The sequence below is a fragment of the Rhinatrema bivittatum genome, chromosome 18 (genome assembly GCF_901001135.1).
Source record: "Rhinatrema bivittatum chromosome 18, aRhiBiv1.1, whole genome shotgun sequence".
NCBI lineage: Eukaryota > Metazoa > Chordata > Amphibia > Gymnophiona > Rhinatrematidae > Rhinatrema > Rhinatrema bivittatum.
Window position 1 is genome coordinate 27,671,975 of NC_042632.1, and position 13,710 is coordinate 27,685,684.

The following is a 13,710-nucleotide window of genomic DNA, read 5'->3' on the forward strand; positions in this document are numbered from 1 at the left end:
TGATGATATAAAAAATGAGTGCTCTATCTCCCAGCAGAGAGGTAGATAGATGGATAGATTGACTGGCATCCTCTTAAGGCATGGTATGATGGATAGGGGCACTCTAAGGACCAGATTTCCTAAGCCACCTAATAGGGGGAAAAGCCTTGTTAAATCAGGCCCTAAATATTGCTGAAATGCTACACACTTCAGCTTTTTTAGTGCTGAGCATATTACAGGTCACATAAAAGACAAGGGGGGAGTTAGTGTTGGTTTAAATAGGGGTATTTATCTGCTCATCTACCCAAAGTAGTGCAGAGCCAAACAGCCAGGGAGACTGGATGGGTCAAATGGTCTTTATCTGGCATCTTTGCTATGTTTCTGTATAATGTGCATGATGTTTGCAATGATGCCCAGGAGAGAAAACTAGCAGCATTCAGGGAATGACCTGCACACTGAACGCATTTTATTAAAGCATCAAAACTTTTCTCTTGTGGTCCACATAACAGAGTGGAGTTACAGCCTAAGGAAATACTTCCACTCCCTCATGATGTCTGCATCACTGAAAGGCTCCCTGAAAGTGTATAGCACTAACGTGTAGCGCTGGACAGGTCGTTAAGAAGGAGAAAAGGCCTTCTGGTTGATAAAGAGTTCCCTTTTCCATAGTTTGAGACTCAGTGTATCCCGGTGAATCTGGGCCCTCTTTGGAAGTGCCCCAGGCTCGTACTGAGCCGGTTAGAGAGCTCTGTGCACTCTCACAGCTGCATGGAACTAGAGGGCCATCAAGTGCATGGCCCCCGGAACACAGCCCTGCGTGGATGGGGGGGGGAGGGGGGTAAATGGTTATGAATTATAACGATGTTGTGTTGTCCTTCGAGAAGGCGTGCTCCATTTTGTTAGATCTGTACATCCTCTGGGAGTATTTCCATGTAGCTCACCTGTGGGACCGGCTGCGTCACGGTGCGCCCATTGTTGCAAGCGAACGTCGGAAAGTTCACATTCCGGTGGCCATTTTCTAATTGTCCGCACCAGAACAGAGAGCGTGCATTCTCTATACCCGTGGGCTTTGCATCAATTTTCGAAGTCCAGGCCCGCTTTCGTGGGAACGATGCCTGCAGGTCCCTTGCACCTGCTATTTCCCTACAGGGGGGGGATTTCTCCTGGAAGAGTGCATGTGAAAATGCCAGTCTATGCTTGGACCTTTTCCTCCCCTGACCTACCTATCCCCTGGGAACGCCTCCCATTGGCGTGACTGACCGAACACGCATTGTGGAACGATGCATGCACCTTTAATCACATTGAAAGTGGATGGGGGGGGGGAGCAGCAATTTGCAGACAGCAGATTAAGGCAGGTCAAACACTTTGTACTCATGTAAATCGCTTTGAGAATTGCCTTTCCCGAGACTGTGAAAGTGATCGCCCAGGTGACTTGAAAGATAGTGCATGAGGTGGACAAAGTGATAGCAGATTATGCCGCTCTCCAACTTGAGAGGGGGCCACTCTAACGACTGGAGGACAGAACCTCTTAGGGTCTTTAACCTTTGCTAAACTATAGGCAGGCAAAACCTGCAGCAACATGGCAGACCTTTACCTGGTTCTTTTTTTCTCAAATGTGAAACTTAGTATCATGTCGAGACAGCCGATTAGATGGCCTGCGGCATCTGCTGCACAATAGGGAAAGGTGTGCAGTATTCAGGGTCGTCTTAAGAATATTATTTCCTGGTCAAATGCTTGCAATTCTAAAACTAGTTCTGGAATCTGTGGCATTCGGACATAAAGCAGTTTGGGCAGAGACAGGAAATGGTTCTTTCTTAATGAGTTCCCACGTGCAAGGCACACCAGGGATGGATTCATATCACCCAATGGCCTTCCCTTTGTGGATTTTTGTGTGTGTGTGTATGTGTGTAAGACTTATACTTCTATAGGTGAGTTTTGTGTGCAAACTTACATCACAAATAGATGACTGGCTTAAAAAGTAGTAAATATCTGTATTCACCCTGGCAGGCACGGGGGAAGTTATGCACGCACGATGAGATGTGACTGAACGTGCTTTTCCTCCCTTGATGCCACAGTCCTTGATTAGAGAGCTATTCATCTACAAAGCACTGAATGCTTCGTGGCTATGAATCATTTGACTGGAACTTGTTCAGCAGGAAAACTGAAATTTCTCTGCTATCACAACAGAGCAAGTATCATAATTGTAGCTTTCTACATTGATTTTCATAGCATAAAAAAAAAAATAATGTTCACTGCCATATGATACCATGTGTTACGGGACAGCTCATCTGACACCGGGTTTAGAGTAGTTGTGCTGCATTGGCTCGTGGTTAAGTCACTGCTGTATGTGTTCAAAACTTCCAGAGCCTCTCTGGATTGACACAGGATTTACAGATGCTACTAGAGTCAATATTTAAGGCCATCTGTTCAATCACGTCAGTAGAGATCAAATGTCATCGCCACGTGAAGGCCATGTAGTGGCCTTTGTGAAATGAGGTGGAGATCTCAGTCCACTTCCCAGTCAGCAGTCATCCTCATCACCAAGAAAAAAAAAATCACCATCACATTACGGCTGTAACTGGTATCCCTTCTAAAGTGTGTCTGCAGAGAACAAGCATGAGACTTAATTACCCTGTTATTCTTAGAGGGTGACTCTCTGAGGAGCATTGAGATGCATCAGACAGTGTGGAGAATAATTGGACAGCTTCAGGTTTCAATCATTTATTTATTTATTTGGCTTTTTTTTTTTTTTATATACCGACATCCGTTTGCACGTCGTATCGGTTTACAATTAACTTAGAACTAATAGGCAAGGCCTTTACATGGAACGGTAAATATAGTTAACAGAGAAAAACAAGAAACAATAACCAAAAGAGGAAAACTAGTTTACAAAAATTTACAAGAAATAATCAGTGAACAAAGTCACAAAGATTTCAGCTAATAATCATGTGGAGGGATTGGCGGACGGGTAGGCCTGTAGAAAAAGCCATGTTTTTAGTTGTTTTTTTTTTAATTTAGGGGTGGATGTCTCTGTGCGCAGGTCTGGAGGGAGGGAGTTCCAAAGAGTGGGGCCGGTGAGGGAAAAGGCTCTCTTCATTGTAGAGATCAGTTTGTAGGGTGTGATAGAGGGAGTGCGGAGCGATCCTTGAAGGGCAGGACGGTTGGGTCTTGTGGAGGAGCGAGGACGGAGAAGGGGGCAGAGCCAGTGGAGGTTTTCATTAGTAATGCTCTTGTGGATGAGGGATAGTGTTTTGAACAGGATACGAGATTGGATTGGAAGCCAGTGGAGCTCGATGAGGGTGGGTGTGATGTGGTCTCTTTTTTTAGTGTTAGAAAGAATACGTGCTGCGGCATTCTGTAGGAGTTGCAAAGGTTTGGTGTGGTTGGAGGGGAGGCCGAGGAGGAGAGCAATTCAGTAATCGATTTTGGAGAATAAGATAGACTGGAGTACTGTGCGAAAATCAGAGAAATGCAGTAGGGGTCTGAGTTGTTTGATAGTTTGTAGTTTGAAGTAGCGGTCACTTAAGAGAGATTTGATGTAGGGTTTGAAGGAGAGTTGGTAGTCAAGGAGAACACCCAGGTTGCGGGTGTGTGAGTGGAAGGTAGTGGGATAGGGGAACAGGTGGAAAAGGGAGTTTAGAGGAAATAAGGAGTTCTGCTTTTTGAGGGTTGAGGGCAAGATGCATGTCTGTAAGGAGTTTGTTGATGGCGGTAAGGCATGAATCCCAGTTTTGGAGAGCAGATTGGAGAGAGTCAGAGAAGGGGAAAGAAAATCATTCCAAAATAGCATCATTAATAGCCATTAAAAATCACTAGATGAACTTTCTATTGATTAAAAAAAAAAAAAAGAAACCGCTGTACAAAGCTTTGTTTACAAATTTGAGAATAATTCATGGAACAACTAGCCTGCAAAATCAGATTAGTGTCGTATGGGAATGTCTCAAAGATTAGAGGAGGTTTATTTTATTATCTTCAGCAAAACAAAAACCCACAAATTGTCCAGATGACTCATTGCATTCTGATTTTATCATCAGCAAGTCTGCTGGAATGTCATTTCACGTGAAAAGTCAGGTAATGTGGAAATGCAATATCAGTGAAATTTATTACACTAATATTAGCCATGAGGAATGACTCAAGTATGCATGCATAGGTAGTGTATACTCATGCCTCTATTTAAATCAGGAAGCACCTTGTTAGTAGTAATTCCATCATAACTGATTACAAATCCATAAATAAGTATCTTTATGTTGTGAGCACGTGTTTGTGCATAATAACCAACAGCTTTCATTGGCGATGTTTATACCTGTATGGCTTTCTTAATGGCAGGCTTTTCTTGAGTGGTAACTAACATTCAGAACAATCCTGACAATCCACAAATACTCTAGAAGCACTTACAGTTTCTGCTTTAAATCAGAGGAATACCATTACTGACGTTAAGTAAGCACGGTTGCCATCTGGAAATGTCAATCCTACTTTTGAAGCAGTGCTTCAAGTCAGATAACGCAAAAGTCGGTGAGAATGAAATGTTTCCTTCTTGTGCTTAGTGCAGCACCATAGGCCACAACAGGAGAAAATAACTGAAAAACCATTTATTATTTTAATGTAATTTTGAGTCTGTCTTCTGTCACATCGATGACTGCCCTCTAGCCCCATGCTGAGTTCATGTTCCATAAAGCTTCTCAATGAGATCAGTGCTAGCACAGACTCTAAAGCAAAGAACAACGTCTGTGAAGTTTGCTCAGTCAGTAATGCCCCAAATCTGAAGAAAAAGCAGTTCCACAGAATAAAACATCAATTGTAAGGAATTCATCATAAAAATGCTTCATGAAAATATTTCAAAGCATTCCAACACATATTAATATTTATGTGCAAGTCTCTATAAGGGAGACTTTTATTTTACTGTATAATAATTCCAAAAATATCACAACCAAGTTACAGGCGATACCTTTGTATTGGAGTAACTTAAATTACCCTAACTTGGTCAAGGTTGTCCAATAAACAGGTGCCGCCTACAGCTTGTTTATTAACCTTGATTTCTATATATCCAGGTGCGGTAGCAGGGTAATCACACAGCTTTATTAAAAAAAAAAAAAAAGATAACAGACAGTATTGCAGACAACTTTAACATGGATCCCAGTATTCACTAGCGCCAGGAGGCTAAAGAACTTCCCAAGAGGAAGCCTTCTCTGGCAAGGACCAAATTACAATAAAGTCCTTGTTTGTAAAAAAAAAAAAAAAAAAAAAAAGTCCTTTCCTCTGTAAAGGGGGTTCGATTCCAGGGCCTGAGCTGGAGTGCTGCTTGCAGGTAGTCGCTCCCTGCCACACAACATATCCCTCCACCAAATTCAGTGCCATCACCTGACTTTCTACCTCGCCCCATCCCACCCCTGGTTGCGGTACCTTGAATCTTTGTGAAATTGCCTTTTATAAACGCCTGCTGCCCTAGGCACTCTGAAAATGTATTTTGTCAAAGACAGATAAATCGGTCATCGGCTGGAAATGTATTGGGAGTTAAACGACAGAATGCTCACAGGGTGGCTACTGGAACCTGCTGCACTGTAAATACGAAATTCCATCTCTCAATCAAAAGGAAAAAAAAAAGTCAGTTTTTCCTGGAATATTAGCAAGTTGTCTGCTTTTGCAGCATTTTATTCCGTAATGGACAGCGCTGAACATTTTGTTTGTGTGTGTGTGTGTGAGTCTCCTTCGTGTGAACCCGTTAGTGGTAAAGCAGACTCTCTTTCGTTCAAATCCATTCACTGTTTACAGATAGATGCAAGTTAACGACCTGTTATACAACAGAAAGGTAAGAGCTGGAAATGGCCCTTTTTCAGTTCTGCCGTCTTATGCCAGAAATAATATCAAGAGGAGGCAAGCAGCATTCAGTGGCTCCTGGGTGGAGATCCTCTTTCAGACCCGTCCAGAAAAGAAGGTGAAATGACCTAAAGTTCCTGGAGGAAGCTGCACCTGGGGTAAACGAAGCACTTTCACAATGATGTCCCAGGAGTAGCAGGAATGACGCAGAAAGCACTTTGTTCTTTGTAATTCTGGTTTGGGAACTGTGCCCTAAGTACAGTTTCAGTACCAGGGGAATCCTACAAAGCTGCATTCTGATGTAGCCCCTCTGGGGGGGGGGGGGGGGGAGACGGGAAGCTGATTGATGGGTTTAATCTTTAGAAGGGAAGAGGCTTGCATTTTTTCCTCCAATTTTCCAATTTTACGTATTGTAAATGTAGGTGAAATGTTCAGAGAATTTGGATCCTTCCTGTCGGTTTCAATAAATGCCTAGTTTTAGGCTGGAAAAAAGGTTAATGTTCAAAGGGTTTGACTGGCTAACTGCCAGAATTAGTCAGATAAAAACCCCATTCCTGTCTACATTTTGTCTGGGCCAACCAATGCCTGCACAAAATGTACCCTGTTAAAAAGCGGCGGTGCCGAGGGCACTCCAGTGGCATGGTTTCACTTTGTGTGGGCGGCACTGAATATCAGCACTGCCTGATCAATCTGGCTGGATAAACGACAGGCCCAAAAGTCACCTGGGCAACTTTATCTGGATGTATTCAGTGTCATTTTTAGCCCGGTAAGTGCTAGTGAATATCCAAATAAAGTTACCCAGAAAGAGGAAGACAGGTAACAATATCTGTAAAAGCTAAGAGAAGCTGGGAAAGTAGTCAGGAATGCAAATATTCAAATAGAAGAAAAAATAGCAAATATGGTAAAAGGTGATAGGATGATAGGAAGTACAAAAGTGGTATTGTGAGACTCAGAGGTGAAGGGGAGGAATATGTAGAAACTGATGAGGAAAAAGCAAAATTTCTTAACAAATATTTCTGTTCAATGTTCATTATGGAAGAGTTGGGAGCAGAACACAAGATTTGGAAGTGAGGTAAGCCTCAATTGATTTTCAGAAAAGAGTGTTCGTGAGTAGCTAATTAAGCTTAAAGTACGTAAGGCAATGAGGCCAGATGTAATACCTTTCTTAAGAGAACAGAGAAGTCCTTGCAATTCCACTGGCTGACCTTTTCAATGCTTCTTTAGAGTCGGAAGTAGTTCCAGAGGATTGGAGATGGGCAGATGTGGTTCCTATTCTTGAAAGTGGGAGCAAGGAGGAACTTGAGGGCTACAGGCATGTTAGTCTGATCTCTGTGATAAGCAAATTAATGGAATTGCTGTTAAAACAGAGGGTAGTGTGGTTTTTGTAATCTAATGAATTTCAAGATCAGAGGCAGCATGGTTTTGCAGAGGTAGATCTTGTCAGAGGAAAACTAGACAGCGGTACAACTTCATGAACAATGGCTCTATGTACTACCTTTAAGGACTTAATTAACTACTTCTGATTCATCTATTGTTTATACTCTTTATTTATTGCCTCCCTAGGCCTTTTTTTTCCAGCGGTCTACGCTTCCAAGTTTACTATCCTTGTTGAATGTAACTTTGCTCTTCCTGTTCAAACAATTTTTTGTTACAGTTCCCCAATTCGATGTAAACCGATCTGATATGGTCATCAACCATGAAGGTCGGTATAGAAAAGTGTTAAATAAATAAATAATCTGATTAATTTTTTTTGATCAGGTGACAAGACAGTTGGATCAAGGGAAAGTGCTAGGTGTAGTGTATTTCAAGTTCAGTAAGGGCCCTGACACAGTTCCAGATAAGCGACTTATAAATAACTTGAGCGTTCATGGTATGGACCCTAGAATGACTGATTGGCCTTAGAAACTGGTTGAATGGGAGGCAACAAAAGGTAGTGGTATATAGAGGTTCATGCTGAGGAGGGAGGTGTTTCTAGCAGTTGCCTCAGGGGTCGGTCCTTGGCCTGGTTCTTTTCAACTTTTTTGTCAGCAATATTGTGGAAGGATTGTCGAGAAAGGTTTGTCTTTTTGCTGAAATTGCCAAAATATGCAACAGGGTAGTCAAGTCAGGAAGATGTGGAAAATGAGAGAGAGGAGGTATCTAGCAAAGCTTGAGGAATGGTCGAGAGTCTGGCAGCTAAGATTTAATGCTAAAAAATGCAGAGTAATGCGTTTTTAGAATGCAAAACCCCCAAGGGAGAAATGCAGCATTGGAGGTGAAATTATTTTAAGTACAAAAGAAAAGCGTGATCTGGTGGTGATTGATGGCCTTAAGGTGGCTAAATAGGTGGATGAAGTGACAGCAAAGGTGCTTGGCTGCATAGGGAGAGGAATGGTCAACAGAAAAAGGGAAATGATATTGCCCCTGTATATAGGTCCCTGGTGAGACCTCACTTGTAATATTGTGTACAATTCTGGAGACCATAAACCGGCTGGAGTCTGTCCAGAGGGAGGCTACTAAAATGGTCAGTGGTCTTTGTTCTAAAGCATATGGGAATGAAGTCAAAGATCCAAACATGTCTGCCTGGGAGGAAATGTGAGATAAGGGAGATGTAAATTTCTCAAAGGTTTCCATGCACAGGAGGCAAACCTCTTTGAAAGGAAAGGAGGCTGTAGAACGCAGGGTAATGGAATGTGGGTGAAAGGGGGTGGATTCAGGATTCATCTTAGGAAATATTCATTACAGAGAGGGAGGCATGAGATAAACATAGGGGATCTCTAAGGGAGTGATGGGAATTGGTGAGCCATATGATCTTTTGCTGCTGTCATGTTTCTAACTTACCTGTTCAGTCAGTTTTTGAATATGGACCTTAAAGCTGATTGTTTACAGCCTGCTCTGTTTACATCGAGGCTTCTCAAACCTGCCCTGGGGACCTCCATAGACAGTCAGATTTTCAGGATATCCACAGTGACTAAGCAGGAGCTAAATCTGTATCTACTGGGTTTCTAATGTATGCAGATTTTGCTCATGCATATTCATTGTGAAAACCCAACTGACTGGGGGCGGGGAGGGGGGGGGTAGGCCACAGGACGGATTGGGGAAGCCCTGTTTCATGTCCTCTTTTGCTTTAATCCCAGTAGCCGTTCCACAATCCTGAGCTTACATGACTTATACCCTCAAAATGCAAAGATCGTCATCTTCATTATCATCATCGTATGTGTGCCGATCGCTGCTCTGACAGCAGCTTCTCACAACCCCCGAGAGCAGCCTCGTGTGGAGATGAAGGGGTGCCTCCCTCTTTCGGTGCATGTAGTGCGGTGTTCTGGCAGCTTTATTGTTTCTGGGGAAAGCTGGATTCTCTATTGAGCAAGGCATGCTCTGTTCGGCCAAAAGAAAAAGACATGGGGCATGAGCTTTCCAGACCACAGAAGCCCTTCTTCAGATATGAACACGTTTACTACCGCATATGCAAAATATTGCTTACAAAATAGAGGCCTTAAACTAATAATGTTCAGCTAAATTAGATGCTCAGTGACTTCTGCAATCCCTTACATACTGTGTAGTTGATTTTACGCTTAATGGAATTTGGGGAGGGGGTTTGTTTTTACTGCACAAGTTGTTTGAAAGGTCTGTTTTAATTACATTCAGGTTTATATATATATCTATGTACGTTGCTATGTACCCCACTTAGGATTAAATATAGTGCAGGATAGAAATATTTTAAATAACTAAAATAAATGATGGTAAGACATGGACGTAGCTGAGTGTTGAACTAAGTATGGGATCTTGCATGTTTATCTATTCAAGACGGTAGAGAAGCATTGGAGTAACCTACATGGGAGCAGTGTTTACAGCCCTAAATGGCAGTGGTATGACTGCATTGAGGTTCTAGGAAGGCTAGGGTAACCTGCCTAGTTAAAACATAAGTGGAGGCTGGATGTTCTGGATAACAGCATCACTACTTTTGGTGGCTATGGCTTATTATAAAACTTGGTAATTACTAGGGATGTGCCTTTGTTTGAAACAAATCTGCAATCTGATACGAGAGACCATTTTTGGTTTATTTCATTTCAAATGTTATTTATTTATTTATTTGACATTTTCTATACCGATCTTCATGACAAGATTCATATCAAACCGGTTTACATGGAGCTAAGGGATTAACAACATAACCATATAACAGGAAGGCCGAAGCATAGTTACATATAACAGTGAGATTGAACTTGGGGGCTAGAGTAGCCAGGAAGTAAAAGGATAGCAAAAACTAGAGGTAGAATACATATGTATATACTGGGGCTAGACTGAGAGTCTAGCCAATTGGGCTGAGTCTGTTTGAGATGTATGTTGAAATATTGGAACTTAAGGGAAGGCTTGGCGGAAAAGCCAAGTTTTAAGTTTTTTTCGGAAGGTTAGAAGAAATGAACTAAGATGGCTAAGTTTGAACAAATGAACTAAGATGGCTAAGTTTGCTGGATAAGTTAGACCTGCTTATTGAGCAGGTCTGCCATTAACTAACTAAAGTTATCTAGCTAACTAACTGTTAGATAACCAGGTATATTCACTTCAGTGGTGCCACCACACTGCTGAATATCCTGGCTAAGTTAGTCAGATATGTTTCTCCAGCTAACTATCTCAGCCGGACAGTGGCTGAATACCCCCCCCCCCCCCCCCACCATAATATTTCTTTCAGTTTGGCAAACAAACCGAACCAAAATAAACATTAAATAAACTGAATTCCACACCCCCCCCCCTTGCAAAAAAAACACCCTGATACAAAATAAAACGGGACTATAAATGTGGGCACTGCGCATTCTTAGTAATTAGACGTAGAAGGGGACCAGAGTGTTTTATTAAGTATTGGTCTTGTATGAACCCAAAAGGAAGATGCCAAACCATGAAAGAGCCTGCCAGTCCAAGTGGTAGAGGCGAGGCCAGCCTCTAACAGACTTTGAACATGCATAGCACTGACATGGGGGGGGCTTGTTGTGGGGGGGTGAGGGGCAAGTTGGTGTTGGTCTGCATATGGGAATTTATCTGCCCATCTACCTAAAGAGATAGAAAACCAAAGGCAGCTAGGCATTCACTATGTTACTAAGGACCAGAAAAGGCTGCTGCTTGTGTTTCTGTTGAGCTAGTGCTTTCTTCCAGCTGTGGGATTTGAACCCTGGTTTTTGTAGCCTGCTGTTTTAACCACTAGGCTACTTCTCCATTCCCCTTTTGATCTTCAACTAAATGAATGTCTTGAGCTGGGTCTTTAAAGACGACTTCTTCCAAGCAAGGAGAAGGGAAAAAGCCCTAAGCTTTTGCTGTTTGATGCCACAGAGATGTCTTCCTGCAAGGAGCCTGCAGGTCAGCATCTGGCAGCAGCTCTCGAATAAGCTTAGGCTCCTATACATAGCAGAGGTGTTCACATCACGATTCCCGTGCATTCTGCTGCACATCTCGTTACAGACTCGTGACAACGACGGGATATGAGAGAGAGACAGATTTGGTTTTTTTAACAGCAGCAAGTAACAAATGGCGTTTCTGCAAACTGAAGCATAGAAGCTCCCCAGAGACTGCAAGTTTACTTTCAGACACATGTTCAGCCCTCGTCCTCTATAGTTAGCTAATTGCATGCTGCTGTAGAATCTGGAATATTAATTGTTTCTTCCTCCTCTCATCTGCATCACCTAAGAGTGCACCAAGACAACGTTTCCAATTTTCAAGATGAGACATAAGGGAGCAAATGTTAAAAGTCTTTGTCTGGAACCAATCTGTCAGCTAGCTAGAAGCGTGCTGGGTTTTTTGGTAGTTGCTATTAGAAGAGGAGTTCCCTTGGGCCGTACTGACCAGGGGAGAAAGCTATGCACATACCTTTAATTTTCAGAAATGCTTAAACATAATCATGCCCATTGGAGATGACTTAAACTACAAGTGCATATTTTATCCTCAGCACCACTAGGGATATGCTTTAAAATCTTATTTTTCCTTCTTTTCATTTGCATCTGCCTGCTAAAGAAACAGCATTCAAGCTTTAAGAAAAAAAAAACCCTTCCCCCCCCCCCCCCCAAATCATGGCTTTCCTTCCATTCCCCCTCCCCAGTCTCACCCTTTTAGTTTTACCTGATCAGATCCAACTCCAAATGGGACATGAGTGACTCTCAGTTGCTTCTTCCCCCATCTGCTGTTGGCCAATAGTTGGGGGACATTTGGGATTATGGCACCGGTGGGGAAGGAGCCATTGGGGATCGCTCCTGCACCACTTTGCCCAATCAAGTAAGATGAACGTGGAGCCGAGGCAGGGAGAGGAGGGATGAAATGGAAGCCTGGGGGGAGAAAACGTTTTAGCAAAGTTTGCACATGGATTAATCGCCCGGCAAGAAAAAGCACGAACAAATAAATCCATGCACAGCCCTGGTAACTACCTGATCTCTGTGGGAAGTTTGAGTTTGAAGATTAAGTTGGCTTGTGCAATGCCAGGTAGGCAGCGTATTGAAAAAATCCCCCACAATGGATAAATAGTCGGCCTTTAACTAAGACTAACTTGGATTAGCAGAATAAGGTTCCCTTAAGTCCCAAGAGTGTCTGAATCTACGAAGCTGAATCTCTCTCCCTGACAGGGGCTTCTAAGAAGTGTATTCCAATTCATAGAATGTAATTACAGAGCTGGGATTTCAGACTTCTTTATATGCTGTTCATACTGTTTGACACAGGTATTGTTAGCTGGTAACATTAGAACATAAAAGGGCACGTTATTTTATTTTCCTGCTACTGTATTTTTTTTTTTAAGATGCCATATTGTATAGCAAGACTTGAAACACTGGAAGTCTGTGTAGAAAAACTGTAAGTGCATTCACTCAGTAATGACCAGGTTTAAAACTCATACCAGTTCAATTACTCTATGCAAAGTGTCGGTGATGGCCTACAGCATGTATCTGCTCTGGATCTTTCTCTCCTCCTTGCGTGTCAACTGATGGGGCCACCTCATTGACCAAAAAAAGTAGAAAAGTGGCCAATAGCCCAACAGAGCCATTATGTCCTGCAGGAGAAAGCCAGGGACTGGAAATCTATTTTGAGACATATCTGACCGGATTCAGAGAAATTAAAAGGATAGAAGGATACAGTTTAACGTTCTACTCCAGAAACATTAAAGGTGGCAAAACACCTTGTATGTGCAACCATTAAAAAAGACAGAGGAAATGTCAATCTGCCATGTCGTGTTTTTTTTTTCATGAAAGGACAGAAAAATGAATGAAATTGCATTTTAGGTCATTTCTTTCATTTTGCTTGTGTTTAATAAACCAAACCAAACCAAATACATTTAAAAACGACATGAGATAAAAAGGAAACACCCCTGCGAAACACTTAAAAAGCTTCTCAGGCTGCGATGGAAGTGCCCTGTAAGAGTATCCCAAACCATCAATTTGAATTGAATGCCAAACTGTACAGTTCTGGAGTCAGTTTGGACCCACAGTGGTAAAGGCCCACTTATTTTAGATCAAACCATTGCCCCACGGCCTGATGGGCTCTGGGTTTGACCCTTGATAGCATCACAACTGCAATAGTCACAAATGTCAATTTTGAAACACTGTACTAGACAAACAGAGAACGCCTTCAGTATGTTGGTCATACATAAAGCATTTTTATCTCCATTGTACATACTGTAGATAATATACGGATGTCTTATTGTGCTTATATACACCTATATGGCCGTATATTGCTACCTGTATTACCACCAATATGGAATAACAGGCACCAGGATATTAGGATGTGGAGGCAGGGAAAACAAGGCAGCCTGCCTGGTGGGACTGACAGGACACAGACATATTATGAAGCAAGAGGAGGCAGCAGAGTCATTGTATCTTCAGGACCCTTCCCAAGGACAGATTCAGGTATTTTGACGCCCCTCGGCACTTTTGCTGCTTTCATCCCCTGCCTCCTGCAAGGATCTGTTTCAGG

General features: G+C 42.5%; 1 protein-coding gene across 10 annotated transcripts in view; it reads left to right on the forward strand.

Annotated features, from left to right (window-relative positions):
• ATP10B (ATPase phospholipid transporting 10B (putative)) overlaps window positions 1-13,710 on the forward strand; it is a 458,548-nt gene that overhangs the window by 315,783 nt on the left and 129,055 nt on the right. The window lies entirely within an intron of this gene.